This window comes from Anabrus simplex, chromosome 5 (genome assembly GCF_040414725.1).
Source record: "Anabrus simplex isolate iqAnaSimp1 chromosome 5, ASM4041472v1, whole genome shotgun sequence".
NCBI lineage: Eukaryota > Metazoa > Arthropoda > Insecta > Orthoptera > Tettigoniidae > Anabrus > Anabrus simplex.
Genome location: NC_090269.1, coordinates 367,182,121 through 367,198,766, shown reverse-complemented (window position 1 = coordinate 367,198,766; position 16,646 = coordinate 367,182,121). Strand labels below are relative to the sequence as shown.

Genomic DNA, 16,646 nt, shown 5'->3' with positions numbered 1-16,646 from the left:
GCAACTTAGTGGGTTCGATCCTGGCGCAGTCCAGTGGTATTTGAAGGTGCTCAGATTCGTCAACCTCGTGTCGGTAAATTTACTGGCACGTACAAGAACTCCTGCGTGGCTAAATTCCGGCACGTCGGCGTCTCTGAAAACCGTAAAAGTAGTTACAGGGACGAAAAGTCAATAACATTATTATTTACCTTCCTGACGCCAACCCTATGCGGAAGAATGTAATTACTCGAAAGCGACTTTCAACCTATTAGGTCGTGTTACGTACATATAGTACATGATGAAGAGATGTTAAGTACAGAACAAAAATGGCCAACGAGACACCAGTGGGATCCGAACCCACAACCTCCCGATTTCGCGTCGGTTGCTCTACCAATTGAGCTATGGTGGCCTAGGCCATCTTTGTTCTGTTGGAAAGGATCTGAGCTACAGGTCTGGTACTACCACCATCACACTGTAGAGTGCGTTTAAGTTGCCCGTTGAGGGCCAAGTCAATGAATATTGAATTTTCACGACCACATTGTAATCGAAAGCGACTTTCAACCTATTAGGTCGTGTTACGTACATATAGTACATGATGAAGAGATGTTAAGTACAGAACAAAAATGGCCAACCAGACACCAGTGGGATCCGAACCCACAACCTCCCGATTTCACGTCGGTTGCTCTACCAATTGAGCTATGGTGGCCTAGGCCATCTTTGTTCTGTTGGAAAGGATCTGAGCTACAGGTCTGGTACTACCACCATCACACTGTAGAGTGCGTTTAAGTTGCCCGTTGAGGGCCAAGTCAATGAATATTGAATTTTCACGGGCAACTTAAACGCACTCTACAGTGTGATGGTGGTAGTACCAGACCTGTAGCTCAGATCCTTTCCAACAGAACAAAGATGGCCTAGGCCACCATAGCTCAATTGGTAGAGCAACCGACGCGAAATCGGGAGGTCGTGGGTTCGGATCCCACTGGTGTCTGGTTGGCCATTTTTGTTCTGTACTTAACATCTCTTCATCATGTACTATATGTACGTAACACGACCTAATAGGTTGAAAGTCGCTTTCGATTACAATGTGGTCGTGAAAATTCAATATTCAATGTAATTACTATTGCACGTGTCTCTGGTGGTTGATAGTTTAGTGTGTTGTCTAAATATGAAGAGAAAAGTATTAGGAAAAGCACAAACATCCAGACCCAGAGCCAGAATAATTAATCAGACACGATTAAGATTTCCGAACCGGCCGGGAATCAAATCTGATATCCTCTAAGCCGAAGACCTCAACGCTGGCCATTCAGCCAAAGAGTCGGACTGTTGTTTGACAAGAGTACGTCTTATAAATTGGGATGCCAGTTTGGAAAGTTGAGTGAGATGAAAATGGTGAGGATTTCAAAACACTGCTTAAAAGAGGAATGTGGTTACGATGGATAAATGGTAAATACACTCCTTAATGAGTTTTGCCACCCCTCGCATGGATAAAAACTTCACAACGCCTTCTCATGCTTGTGACAAGGCACCACATCTCCAGTTGAGACAGACCTCTTCACTCTTCCAGTAGTGTTGGGAGTGGTCGATTTCTCGCTAGGATTCGTTGCTTCAGCTCGGTGCTCTAGCAGGCATTGCCATGCGTTAAAACTGCGTTCTCTGTAAGTTACCTCACGTGAAATATCATATGTGCCTCTAAGATCTCGTCAATGTACCGTCGAGCAGTTCAGGATCCATTGCAAATGATCAGGAGATCTGTTTGCGTGACAGGACTTATGCCTGCCCACACCGTAACAGATTCACCTCCATAGGCAACAGCAGCTTGTATAGTTCTGACAATTTCCTAGTTAACGACGGGCACGCTTTGAAGCCTAGCTGGCCGGCTATGTTTACATTACTTGTCCATAGAGTGCCAGGATTGCCCCAACTCGACCACAGCGTTGTCAGATCTCCGTTTCAACTATTTAGTTCCTGAGGGCGAGCAGCGAGACTGGACAGAACTGCGTGCAGCTGTGTAACACAAGAGACCTGACAAGTGAGCCGGCTTCAGGACCGGCAAGCTTTTGAATTACTCCACGTGCACTGTCACTGACATAGCAAGCATGCTATTTGGTCAAGAGCCATCTGGTAGTGGACACAGCAGGAGTGACTATAGACAGTGAAAAGTTTGGTTACTGTCGGGAGGTGGTACTGCTTAACGTTTGAGTCGCCAGCCACTAGTGAGGAAAATGAGAGAACTATACAGCTCCCTACGTCTTTTTCAATCTCGTAGACGACTATCTGAACGATATAACGCCAAACTTGATTCATCCAAGAACAGCTCAGAACGTCAGTATCCTGCTGTAGTTCCCAGTGCAGATGATTTCTAGCAAACTGCAGTCTGCTGCCACGATGTCGTCTGCCAAGTGCACCTACTTGAGTAGGTCGTCATGATCTTGAATTGGTGTTTCAAAGCCTGTTTCTGACTGTCTGGTGAATAACACGTACTCCAGAAGCCTGCTATAGGTCCACCTGTAGTTATCGCGCTCGTGGATTCAGAGAGCTTGTAGACGCACAAAACGATCCTGTCCTGGGCCCGTTTCCTGAAAATGTTTCCACAGGCACTAAATCGTATTCTGATCAGTCTCTAACATTTGGCAACATACCCCTGCGAGTAGCCTTCTTGAAGTATTGTAAGTGTGCTGGTGACTTCGTTTGAAGACACCTGCCTTTCCCGTTGCCTACCTCAGCCCGCACGATCAGTCATGAATATACTCCGGATTTTTAGGCCGTAACAGGTTAGAATGCAAACTAATTTGGTTGTTAGGAAGTGTCATCTAGCCCGTTCTTTCATTGTGTAACAAGATTAACATAAATTTTAGGGTTTCGTACGGTCCGTACCCCTGATGTTTATGCCAGACTCATAACATAACCATTGTGTAGGGCGGTGTTACCAGTTCGATCGATCGACCCCGGCGCAGTCCGGTGTTATTTGAAGGTGCTCAGACACGTCAACCTCCTGTCGGTAAATTTACTGCGGGGCTAAATTCCGGCACCTTGACGTCTCTGAAAACCGTAGAAGTAGTTATTGGGACGAAAAGTCAATAACATTATTATTCATTTTCCTGACCCCAACCCTATGCGGAAGAATGTAATTACTATTGCATGTGACTCTGGCGGTACATTGACGGGTTATTAGTGCCACCTCACGAGAAGTAACTTAGAGAGAACGCAGTTTTAATGCATGGCGATGCCAGAGCGCATGACGGCAACATCGTTCGGAGATTTCTCCAAGAACACCGAGCAGGAGCAACGAATCCGAGCGAGAAATCAACCGTTCCCAACACTATTGGAAGAGTGAGGAGGTCTGTCGCAAGTTAACATGCGATGGCTTATCGGAAGCATGAGAAAGCTTTGTGAAGTTGTTATCCATGCGAGGGATGGCAAAACTCCTTATTAAGAGGCTTAATTACCATGTATCCATCGTAACCACATTCCTTTTTTTAAGCACTGTTTTGAAATCCTCACGATTTTCATCTCGCTCAACTTTCCAAACTGGCATCCCAAATTATACGACGTACTCTCGTCAAAACGCAGTCCGACTCTTTGGCTGAATGGCCAATTCAAGATCCCGACGACCCGCTCAACTACCTACACTTGGCAGATGACATCATGTCAGGAGACTGCAGTTTACTAGAAATCATCTGCTCTGGCAACTAAGACACTGGCGTCCTGAGGTGTTCTTGGATGAATCACGTTTGGCGATATATCTTTTGGATAGTAGCAAAGAGAAAGGGTAACTGGCCGTAAAAAAGAGCCAGATCCATATATGTGCGACACAGTTCATGATTAGCAGTTTTGTTGCCAACTTTCACACACACTTTGAATTGAGGCATTCGAATCTTTGAAGTGACTTTGATACCTCCATAATATCCAGATTTCAACGGAGCCCTTTGTTATGCGAACAAAACATGTGATTGCCGTAATAGTCCGATCCCCATCTCACTATACATTCTTACAATGTAGTTAGGAACATTTTAAGACATAACCAAATGTCTTTCTTGAGCAATGTACACACGACACACATTACAGTCAAATTGCGTATACACATACGTAGGGCAATAGTTTAAACATCTGCTAAGAAGAACGGTTATCGGAAATATTCAAGTTCACGACGAGACAATAATGCAGTTCTTGAGGGTTTTGTTCAGTGTGGCCCGTCTACTGTGAGAGTGCGTAGCTAACATACGCGATAATCGATTTAACTTAAATGAAAGGTTTTATTTGGGCGAAATATAGTGAAATATAGTGAAATATAGTGTGTCTAAGAGTTGTAGCACTGGAACGAATGTGAGACAAAATTACAAATATTAGTGCAAAAAACCATTTCATTGTCGAGGTATATGGCGGATTTATACTAGCAAGATTTCTGGAAACGACAATCGTGCAAGGTTAGCATCTGGCCGTGAATACTGAGCCGGGTGACGATTATGATAACAGGTACAAGAGGCTTATAATTCTATACCCTACTACCTGAAGAAATCCTGTGATAATAAATACCATACACAGCTTTTCTATTATTATTATTATTATTATTATTATTATTATTATTATTATTATTATTATACATATATCATAAATCTTTTGTAATGGTGAATGATATTAGAGAACAGAAATGAAATGAAGTTTGAAATGCCAAGAAGAACAAAAGTGAAATTAAAAGAGAAAAATAAATCAAATTTAACTCCGTACAGACCGTGAATGGCCTTGGAGAGGTGGAATATAAAAGTGTAACCTGTAACCTCGACATTTGATGCGGTAGCGTGTTTAGCTCTATGTCCGGCCTCTCCCAGGAATCATCCTGGTACTTATTTTTGGTGTAGGATGAGTGGATCTCAAGGCCATGTACAGCTCCGAACGTGGAAATCTCTTTTCTTAAATTTTTCAACTTCTTGATCTGGATTCGAGCCTACGTTCTTCCGGGTGAACCGAGCACGCCTTTACCACCTCGCCCAGGCCAAAATGGATTTTAAAAAAAAAAACGAACCCAAGTTAGATTTCTTCCTGTTGAACAATTACCTAAATGTCCGGCTCCATGGCCAAATGGTTAGCGTGCTGGCCTTTGTCACAGGGATCCCGGGTTCGATTCCCGGCAGGGTCGGGAATTTTAACCATGATTGGTTAATTTCGCTGGCACGGGGGCTAGGTGTATTTGTCGTCTTCATCATCATTTCATCCTCATCACGACTCGCAGGTTGCCTACGGGAGTCAAATCAAAAGACCTGTATCTGGCGAGCCGAACTTATCCTCGGACACTCCCGGCACTAAAGGCATTCGCCATTTCATTACCTAAGTGTTACCACAGCAAAATGTTTTCAACAAAATAACTGAATATGACAATACATAGGTACAGACCGTGCCCTTAATATTGTTGTAAAATCTAATGAAATTGTATTTAGTCATGATCTTTCATTGTCATTTGTGTATTTTAAATTAGCACATTGTTGGTCATCATTGAATTAAAAATCCACAGCCTGTTTCTAGTCATTTGAAGGAGTCAGGAATGGAATCAATAAAGCCCCCCATCTAGCGGCGATGATATGAATCGTGCCGGCTGCCGAAGCCTGTCGCACTCCTCTGGGGCAATGATTGATGACTGACAGATGAAATAAAATATCATTGGAGTGTTGCTGGAATGAAATATGACAGGGAAAACCGGAGTAGTCGGAGTAAAGCCTGTCTCGCCTTCGCTTTGTCCAGCACAAATCTCAGATGGAATGACCGGAATTTGAGCCACGAGACGCAGTGGAGAGAGGCCGGCGCGCTGCCGCCTGAGCCACAGAGGCTACGGTCATTGCAGAATTTCTTATAATGTACAGATGATTATTTTCACGCATCATCTGATTATAGTTCTATTCCAGCATTTTCCTGTAAAAACCATAATTTGGAATATCCCATTTTTTGTCTTGTCTATCCGCGCTGAGTAGCTCAGTTAGTAGAGCGCTGGCCTTCTCAGCCCAAGTAGGCAGGTTCGATACTGACTCCGTCCGGTGGTATTTGAAGATGTTCAGATACGTTAGCTTCGTGTCAGTAGATTTCCTGGCGCGGAAAATAATTCCTGAGGGACAAAATACCGGCATGTCGGGATCATAAAAGAGGTACCATAGTTATTTGGATGTAAAACCAGTAATATTATTACTAGTCTTGTCTATCTCGTAAATCATTTTGATTTCTTATGGTACTGCATATTGTGTAACTCTGTATAGAATTCAACAAGGGATATTTCCTTAAAACGATGCACATGAATGAACGACTGTATATATGTTCATTCCTCATCACGAAGGCTGGTTGCATCCTCAACAGGTCTAGGGGCCGATGGCTTAGATGTTAGGCCCCTTTGAAAACAATCATCATCATCATCATCATCATCATAATCATCCACTGTTAGTTGTCATAGATGGCCTAGTAATTGCCGAAGGGGAGTACTAACGAAATGAAGAGAGGTAGTTTCCCGTTGCTTTTCCCATTGAATCAGAAGTTTATAATTTATAATTTACTTTAATTTCGCACAATGTGCATAATTAGAGGACATACTCTTAAGCATTTTCACAGAATTTTGTCAGAGATATTTATCTGCGCTTACATGTCATTACGTGATATCTGTCACATGGGTTATCACAAAGTTTGCACACGCATAGTTCATCCGGTTGGTGAATCAGAAGTTGCTACTACATATCAGTCTGCCACATCTATCGAAATGCATGCACCAACCCTATGTACAACATTACACACCATTCATAGCAGGGCCTGGCTGCATAAGGAAAGACATCATTATTATCGCTCATTCCTCGATCACTTTTATAGTGTGAAAGCCAAGGACAAGACTGAGACATAATTGTGTTTGCCCATACCAGAAGACTGTGCACTGAAAACTCTAGGTCTCGCCAGCAAAAGCATAAGTAACGACTATCTAAGAAAAACGGAGAGTGAAGAAGGAGTATACATTTATGTCCACTATGATATTCGTTTTTAGTGTTCAGTGCACCTCTTCCATTCTTTCTGGCGCCTACATAGCACCCTCAAGTCTGGGATATCTGTCACCGAGGAGGTTAGAAATCAAATACTAGGCCAAACTCAATGAGGGAGGAAGGTAGGGAGGGAACTAAGCTATCTTAAATTACCTCGGATTTCTACCTGTCCGCCCTCTTGTCTGACTCTTGCAAACTAATTACATGAGCTTCTTTGTCAGACGGAGACGGTGGCTAATTTTGTTACGGCTGAAATTTGATTTAGAGGCTCACCTACCGCGCAAGGAACATATTAACTGAGAGGATGACGAAGTAAATAAACCATTAGTGTCAAGTATGATACGAAAGGAGCGATACCTATGGCATGCTTTCAAATTTCCTTTGGCGGAACTACATATTTCATTAGTCATAAATAACATGGATTTACAATTAAATTTATGCTTACTTATCGTTGTGATACAGGTTAGAAAATACAAGGTGTGTCTAGAAAGTACGGTTAATGGACCAATATCACAATGGCAACACAGGTGGTAACACTGCGTGTGTATGTGAACAGAGAGGCATCTCGAGAAGCGCCACATAACATTGAACACATGGAGCTGAAGCAGGTTAGTCTGCTGCGGCCAGTCAAATGTAGTGCATGTGAAGGCTCGTGTTCTAGCGCAATGGAAAAAAAACGCTTAAACATCATGCGATTTTGGTGCAAGTGTACGAAACAGTTGCCGTAAACAGAAAATGTGTTCACTAGTTCAAACGCTTTCCAGATTGACTGGAAACTCCTAATGATACGCCACGTCCAGGTCGACCGTCAGCAAGCAGAACTGAAGACTTGAAATAAAGAAGGTTCTAAGTGCCAAAATAATAGTTTTGATGAAAATGAGTTTAAATTATTGAAGGCACTGGCGTGGATCATAGAGCATGCCATCTGTTGATAGATGTTCTTACTACACCATCATTCGCGGCAGTTAGAACCTTTTATACATTGTGAGGCTTCGCGTGTAGATTCTATTTCACACTATAAGTCAAAATATGTAACTTTCGCGCTTAGATCCTTATTTATTTCAGGTCTTCAGCAGAAAACATCGAGAAAGTGCGACAAATGCTGGAACAAAATCGGCAACTGAGAAGGATATCAGAGGACTTAGGGACTAGCAACGACAGTTAAGACCATTGTTCACAACAATTTGGGTAGGTGGAATGTAAGTTCTGAATTTGTTCCGCGCACATTGACTCACGAACTGGAGGAAACACGGACAGAAATTGCTGGAGATTCGTTGACACCTGTGATCGGTATCCATCTCTTCTGAAAATCATCATCGCAGGCGATGAGAGATGTGATACTAGTTCGATCTGAAGACTAAGTGACGAAAGAGCCGCCTCCAAAAGACACTGTTGATCGCATTTTTCAACAGTAATGGCATTATCAACCGGGTCGTAGGGTCACCTGTCAAAGACGCATTCTACGGGAAAGTCTTGAAACGGTTTGCTACAACGCATGCACGATGTTCGGCCAGAGTTGAACAGGACTGTAGAATGGAGTCTTCTCCACGACGATCCGTGCTCTGAACTTCTTGGCTAAACGGCGTGTAACTGTTCTCTAACATGCACTGTCATACCCGGATCTTGCGCCTGCACACTTATTAGGAGATAAATATGTCTTATGACTGGGGGTCGTCTGAAATTATTTGTGTAATCTAACGTGACAAAATATGTGAAGAAAGTGTAACCATAGCAAACATGAAGGCAGAGATATAAGGTATTGAAGGACGGTCAGCAAGTGTTACCTAGCAACAGTGCAGGCTATGTCTTATGGCTGGTTGCCATCTGAAATTAGCAGCCGTTGATGGATGACCATGACCGTGAGACATTTTTATGATCACTTGATTTTCGCAAAGGGAAAATTCGTTTCTTTTTGTTTCCCTGCATCAAGGGAATCCTGAAAGGAACACAGTGTGCTGACATAAAATCTAAAGACGTGTGACATCAGTGCTCCGATCGATTCCAAAAGACGACTTCGCTGCTAGTTTCCAGCAGTTGTCAAAATGTTGCCAAAAGTATATTGTGGTCAATCGATGGTACATTGAAAGTGATAACGGTATTTTGTTTGTAATTTAGTTTTCTTTCCGAAGCGGTATCATTCATGGAACTTTTTAGACTCACCTTGTATCCTCGTCATTTTTATTTTGTTCCTAAGTGGTGCTGATTCTAAATCGACGATTTACTACTACAGTTAATAATTTCGTGGACTGGTACCCACGGTGTAGGCAACACGGCGTACACTGATGTACTACAGTCAAGAAGTTCGTGGACTGGAGCCTACAGTTTAGGCAACACAGTGCACACCTGTGTATTAGTAAATGTTTTCGTGGACTGGAACTCACGGTTCAAGGATCACATAGTCTTTTGACCTGCCTTTTCGCCACTTTTTGCCGTCATAGTGATACTGACGATTTCGGCTTGATGATCTCAAACGTTTCTGTAACGGATTTGCTTGGTTTTTGGCAGATCTTGAAATTTTCCTGTTGCTCAAACTACGACATTCTCAAATTCCACTGCTCGCATTCAACTATTCTTCTCAACAGAGACCATGGTTCTCCTTGCACTGTACGCACGCAACTGCCTCTTGTTGGGACCAGCGAAGAACTGTCACGACACCATCCTGTCGTGTAAATTCTCGGCTCTAGTGCACCACAGCGGCAGTAGACGGCCAGTCTACGAATGTAATGACTATACTACGCTGATTATGTATACAGAAATTTGCAGCCCGTAACTCATAACTAAGACATGATGCCGGATTTAGAATCTTAAACTAGTATTATTCCTTGTAATATTTTCTTTCCATGGAATTGCTTGTTGTACTTGTTGTAAGGACTAGTGTTGTTGTTGTTGTTGTTGTTGTTGTTGTTGTTGTTGTTGTTGTTGTTTGAATCATCAGTCCATAGACTGGTTTGATGCAGCACTCTATGCCATCCTATCCTGTGCCAAACTTTTCATTTCTACGTAACTATTGTATCCTACATCTGCTCTAATCTGCTTGTCATATTCATATCTTGGTCGACCCCTACCGTTCTTACCACCTACACTTCCTTCAAAAACCAACCTAGTGTAAAATTTTGAAATACTTAAGTAAAGGTGAGGGTTATTCTGCCCGAAGGCAGGTCCGAACCTCCGCAGAGGTGTTCCTGAGCCGGAGTTTACGTGCGGTAGGGTGGCCAGTTCCTTTCCGCTCCTCCATTCCCATACCCCCCACCAACAGCGCGTGGCAACCCGTCCAACTCCTGACCACGCCCAATGTTGCTTAACTTCGGAGATCTCACGGGATTCGGTGTTTGAAATACTTAAGGTACGTGTGAATTTGTATATGACGGTGTTGTAATGTTAAGCTAGTAGTAAGCTCAACCTATAGTATTGTAAGCCGCAGTGTTAAGCAATTGAAATACGTAAGTTGTGTGTGAATTTGCATAAGATGATGCTAGATTTAGTGTGTTAAACTAGTAGTAATTCTTGTAATAATATATTTCTATGGAATGGCTGGTTGTACTGTTGTTGTTGGGTAATTATGTTTTAACTGTACTTTATTGTCACACTTCTGTAAGTGATCATTGCCAACGCGATATTTCCCAATTGCGGTGCATTTATTATTATTAATAATAATAATAATAATAATAATAATAATAATAATAATAATAATAATAATAATAATAATAATAATAGGTACAGTAACATCATGAATTGAGATTAATGCCGTGAGTTTAAATATTGTACATTTTGTATTCTCATCGAGTTCTCATTGTGCTAGCAAACACGATTATATTAATTAGTGGTTAGTGTATAGTACCGAATAGAGTGGCTGCAGTGTAAACGCGGTACGGCTATGGAGCCAAGCTCTGTATTCCGGAGACAAGGAAGTTCGAACCCCACCGTCGGCTGTCCTGAGAATGGTTTTCTGCGGTATTTTCACTTCCAGGTAAATGCCGGGAGAGTCCCTATTCATAGGCTACAGCCGATGCCTTCCACCTTCTTACGCAGTTTCGTTCACCATCATTTACTGTTCTTCATTAACTCTTCAGCTGAGGTTGGCATCAGGGAGAGCATCCTGTCGTAAAAAAATGTTGTATAATTTTATCTCACGTCATCCCTGACCCTGTCTCAGGAAACGGGACTAAGAGGTTGACATGCAGTAATTAATGTACAGTAAATGAAACAACATTTTCTCACTCATAATGGAAATAAAAGCAATAAAGCGCCATGCCCTATGACTACATTGTTTGTGTTGTTATTGTTTGTGGCGGTGGTGTTCATACGATTGTAAAGCCGGAATTACACCTACCGAGTACTGGGCCGAGTCACTCATTGACGAGTAAATGTTATCACATGAGAAAGTGACAGTGGGCGAGTCATCAGATTGAAAACGTTTAAAGGATGTGATAATACGGTTCCGTGAAGGACGAAAATGAAAAAAACCGAGCAAGGTGACCGTGCGGTTAGGATTGCCTAACTTTGAGCTTGCATTCGGGAGATAGTGGGTTCGAACCCCACTGTCAGCATCCCTGTAGGTGATTTCCCGTAGTTTCTTCATTGAAACACCAGGAAAATGCTAGGAAACCATTCAAATAAAAAGTTATCAGCTTTAATTTGATCAACACATTTCTTTAATTGGAAAAGATCACGGCCTCTTCCTTCCCACTCCTAGCCCTTTCCTGTTCCATTGTCGCCATAAGACCTATGTGTGTCGGTGCGACGTAAAGCAAATTGGTCATAATGAGAGAGAAAATTAAGAGTTTTTTTTAAAATACTACTGGACTGTGATCATATCTGACATAGTATAGTTAATCGAGGATGAAATTAGCAGTCATAGAAAACGAATGGACAAGACCCTAACTATTAAGAAGAGATAATAAATGAGACATTTGAAACCTGTTAAGGGAATGAATATAGATCTTTTATGAGAGTACTGAATAAATCGAATGAAATAGCGCCAGATAACACAAATGCTCTCCTACGAAATGGACTTGACTGATTACACTGACTGGGTGTAGAGCGATTGAAGCGCCGAGATGAGAGGGCAGGTGGTGTGGGTACTTATTTGGCCGAGTGGTTGGGATACGTCTCTATCCAATGTCTTGTCTTAATCACTCAGTGGATACTAGGCCAAATACTGACTGTACTTTATCACTTTAGCCGAGCACTCGACCGAACGCACTTTCTCGGCCCAGTACCCGATAGGTGTTATTCCGGTTAAGGCAAACAAAGAAAACACCTGAAGTGATACATATCACCTAGACAGAAATGATCGTATATAAACAGGATATCATATACAATAGTGTTTCACAGCAATGTTTGATGGTTTGCTTAAATAGCCGGGTCAGGTGTCAGGCTATTTCAATTAATGCGTGGTCTTCATACTTGCTCGTGCAGGATGCTAGTACGACGCCACAACCTTCGGATTTTGAGCCTGATGCTCTCCTGATTGGGCTTTAGTGACCTCCGAAGTACAGTTCTTAACATCTCTACGGCATGCACTGTGTTTACTCGACATATTCTTGTAAGCTGGAAGTCTATTAGATCAGCCTCACTAAAATCCTACAATTTCTCAACCGAGAACGCAAAATGTGTATCGATATCACAGAGTTTTGATTTGATACAACATTAAATCTATTTTTCTACTAACTTTGTACCAATGAATTCTCAGCCTCTCTTTACACTTATCTCAAGAGAAAGAGGCCCAATAATCTGAAGAATGGAGGTGTCGGAAAGTGAAAAGTTCCCGAGGCCTCACAAACTTTTAACAGTCGGAGTCTCAAGGGTGTAAGATAAGAAGGGTGGTCATGTAGGAAGGAACAACGAGAGCCGTCTGGTGGTTCCGTACTCATCAGGTCACTACTTAGATTCCTGGAGGACTCTAAATGTAGTTTGGGAATTTAATTGAGCGCAAGTGAGCACAAATATTATATTATCCAGTGGATCATTATATTCTGTTACTGGAAACATTTTTGTCATTTTTCTTGAGGCGACGAGTGATAAATAATCCCCTGTATAGAGATATAAACAGGAAATAATTTATTGACTGTGTGCAAAGGACCAGTTTTTGGAGTGTGTTAACTGAAGTATGAGTTCCAAGGAATTTTGTCTTCCTGATTAAATGACTGTATAAGACACTGCAACGTGTCGGCCCGGCGGTGTAGGGGTAGCGTGCCTGCCTCTTACTCGGAGACCCCGGGTTCAATTCCTGGGTAGGTCAGGGGTCTTTACATGGATCTGAGGGCTGATTTGAAGTCCACTCAGCCTACGTGATTACAATTGAGGAGCTATCTGACGGTGAGATGGAGGACCCGGTGAGAAAGCCAAGAATAACGGCTGAGAGGATTCGTCGTGCTGATCACATGACACATCGTAATCTGCAGACCTTTGGGCTGAGCAGCGGTCACTTGGTAGGCCATGGCCCTTCAGGGTTTTTGTTCAACGGAGTTTGGCTTGGTTTATGAGACACTGCAAATGTGCGAAGATGAAGTAACAGATCAAAATCCTTCAGGATTAAAAATAGTGTGCAGTAAGGTTGCATTGTGTCCCTACAACCATTCAGTGTTAACGACGATTATATCGTTAGGTGAGCTTTGGACAGCTTCGATGAAGATATGTCAATAGGAGGGAGAAAAATGACTAACTTGCACAATGCAGATGATACCACTATGCTCTGCAAGGACAAGCCTGAACTTCTTTAAACTCTCCAGAAGGTAGCTGCTGAAGGACAGGCCCTGTTATTGGAGATCAATTTGAAGGAAAATAAAAACCCTGATGGTTATCTGTAAACGTCACACTCTCCATCTGCACAACCTGCCACCACCACACATTGACGTGATTGATGGATTTTATGTACCTAAGATCATTAGTTTGTAGTCGAGTCAGCCACAAAACGGAAATAAGAAGGCGCATAGCAGTGGGTTACGATGCAGTGGTAAGTTATACAAAGATGTGTTCTCTCAGTTAGAGAACAAGAAATACAAAAAAGAACCTCATGGAAACTCCGTTGTTCTCTATACGTAGTAGAATCATTAAGTTCGTGGACTGGTCATCTTGTGTCGCTGTCGTGCACTACAACGGAGAGTTTGTACCAGAGAATGTTGCCGTGACAATTCTTCGCTAGTCTCAGCAAGAGGCAATTGCGTGCATACAGTATAAGCAGGACTATGGTATCTGCTGTGAAGGGTAGTTGAATGTCGGTGGGGGAACGTGAGAATGTCGTAGTTTCAGCAACAGTAACATTTCAAGTTCTGCCAAAAATTGGTCAAATCCGCAAGCGAAACGTTTGGGATAATGAAGCCAGAATCGTCCGTTTCACCACTATGAGAAAAAGTAACGAAAAGGCAGGTCAATGACTTAGTGATCCTTGAACTGTTAGCGCCAGTCCACGAACATATTGACTGTGGAACATCTGTGTACACTGTGTTGCCTGCACTGTAGGCGCCACTCCACGAACTTCCTGGTTGTAGTACATGAGTGCTCGCCGTGTTGCCTGTAATGTAGGCGCCATTCCACGAACTTCTTGGCAGTAGTACATGTACGCTGTGTTGCTGCACTGTAGGCGCAGATCCCCGAACTTCCTAACTGTAGTAGTAGTTTTATATTGTGCAGATTTCTGGACATTTGAGGCATCTGATGTCGAGAGAATTGTTCGTGGCGGTTGCCACACATCCCGTAGTCAGCAGAAAGAGCGACCGTGTCCATTTTAAGTGAACTTACAGTTTGTGTCAGGCTGCTCACGCCGCATTTTTCAGTTCTTTGGTTTTGTAGTACGACGTAATTGTACTATCCCTGAAAAACAAGTTAATGGCCAGCGGTCCAGAGGTAGAACACTGGTGAGACGTTTTGAATATATTAAGCACTTCTCTGGGAAACCTATACAAATCTTACTAAAACTAGCAGACTAATGAAGAATTATAGATCACACTTGATGATAATTAAGTTATGGGATCACGATTTCTCTATAATTATAGAATTGGAAGAAGAAGAGTGTTATAAGTAAATTAAATATTTCTTCATAAAACATTCTTCTAGTGTCCATTAGCTTATTAGGCGTCTGCTAACAGCAGTGAGTTCTTAGGAATAATTCGAGAATTAATATAAACATCTAAAAGGTGACATCACCAAATGAGTTCGCCGTAGGACACAACTTCTTTTGTATTAAACAAGAATTACCTTTCAGCAGAGGAAATACTTTCTTAAGGCAAAACGAAGAATGGGGTGGGATGCACTGCTCATTGGAGCAAGTCCAAGGAAGTCAAGTGCCAAGTGGGGTGCCGTACTGATGAAGAGACGCGCCTAGTGGATTTCCAGCATTCGCTCCTACAATTGGGAAGTTTATGGCAGCGTTAGAGAATACCGCATCACTGGCATGTATTGCAAAACGTTGTCATAAGATACGTACTGTGTCGAGGAGATTTTAAGGGAACTGTTTAGCAGGGAAGGTCTCTTATTGTCACAGTTAGAAGTTCTGCACTTTTGTAATTATTTGGATATTTTGCAACTTGGAAATTTTACTCAGTTTTGCTCAAACACTACATGACTAACTCTTAGCACTGGAATGTGTTTAGCTGGTCACATACATCTACTCCAGAGTGCGAAATCGCGAAACCTACGATTTTATCTCAAAGGTTCCTCCCCTCTAAAATTGCCCGGGGCAATTATTTCATTATAAAATAATGAGGAAGATCTATGACATATTAACTACAGTACATAAGTGTACACTGTGTTGCCTACACGGTAGGCGGTAATCCATGAAATTCTTGGCTGATGTGCGTGAGTGTACGCTGTGTTGTCTACACTGTAGGCGCCAGTCCGCGAACTTACTAACTGTAGTAGTATTAATTAATGTATTTTACTGTGCATATTTTGTTACAACAGCAATAATACACATAATATAAAATAATAGAATGACTGCTAGACATTGAGCAGAAAAGCTACGTATCGGAGGTATCTCCCTACCTACAGCCTATTTTTCATGTTTCTCTCTGGCAAGTCCATCTGAAACCCTGGCAAAATATAACTTACTTGAAGCCACTTCCCTTGTCATTGCTCTAAGTACCTGTAACTTACATCACTCCTGTGCTTCTTGGAGAGGGTGGCTTTCCGACAGGTGGCCAATAGGACAATATTCACTTACGGAGTGTAGAAACGAAATAACGTTCCAAAGTTGATCATTCTTCTCATAACAACATAATTTAAACTAAAAGATTTAAAATTTACATTTTTCTGGAGTTCGAGATAATTTACTCACTGGAGAATTATATAGCCTCCCCCCCACATCGCCGGGTACTGCATCAAATAAACCGTATGATCTTTCTCCCCGCTCCATTTCTTTCTAATTTCGCACCCTGCGGTACTAGTATTTATTTTTCAGGAAATGTTTGACTATACTGCTGTCTGTTCTTAAAACTAAAACAATTCATTTGAAATACCCAAGCTAGAATACAAGACTTTACATACTTACACAAACACTAAATATGCAGAATTTATACATCTCTTACAGTTTGCTTATCAAATTATATGGGAACGTCATAGAATCATTAGTGGTAGTCTGGCTGAGTGGCTCAGACGGTTGTGGTGCTCGCCTTCTGACCACAAAGTGGCAGGTTCGATCCTAGCTCAGTCCGGTGTTATTTGAACGTG

The 16,646-nt window shown here is 42.2% G+C and overlaps 1 long non-coding RNA gene and 1 other non-coding gene across 3 annotated transcripts in view; both read left to right on the top strand.

Annotated features, from left to right (window-relative positions):
- LOC136874924 (uncharacterized) overlaps window positions 1-16,646 on the top strand; it is a 638,399-nt gene that overhangs the window by 433,336 nt on the left and 188,417 nt on the right. The gene's annotated exons all lie outside the window — the stretch shown is intronic.
- Window positions 894-967, top strand: TRNAS-CGA (transfer RNA serine (anticodon CGA)). Its single transcript has one exon. It is a non-coding gene; the product is annotated as a tRNA-Ser (tRNA).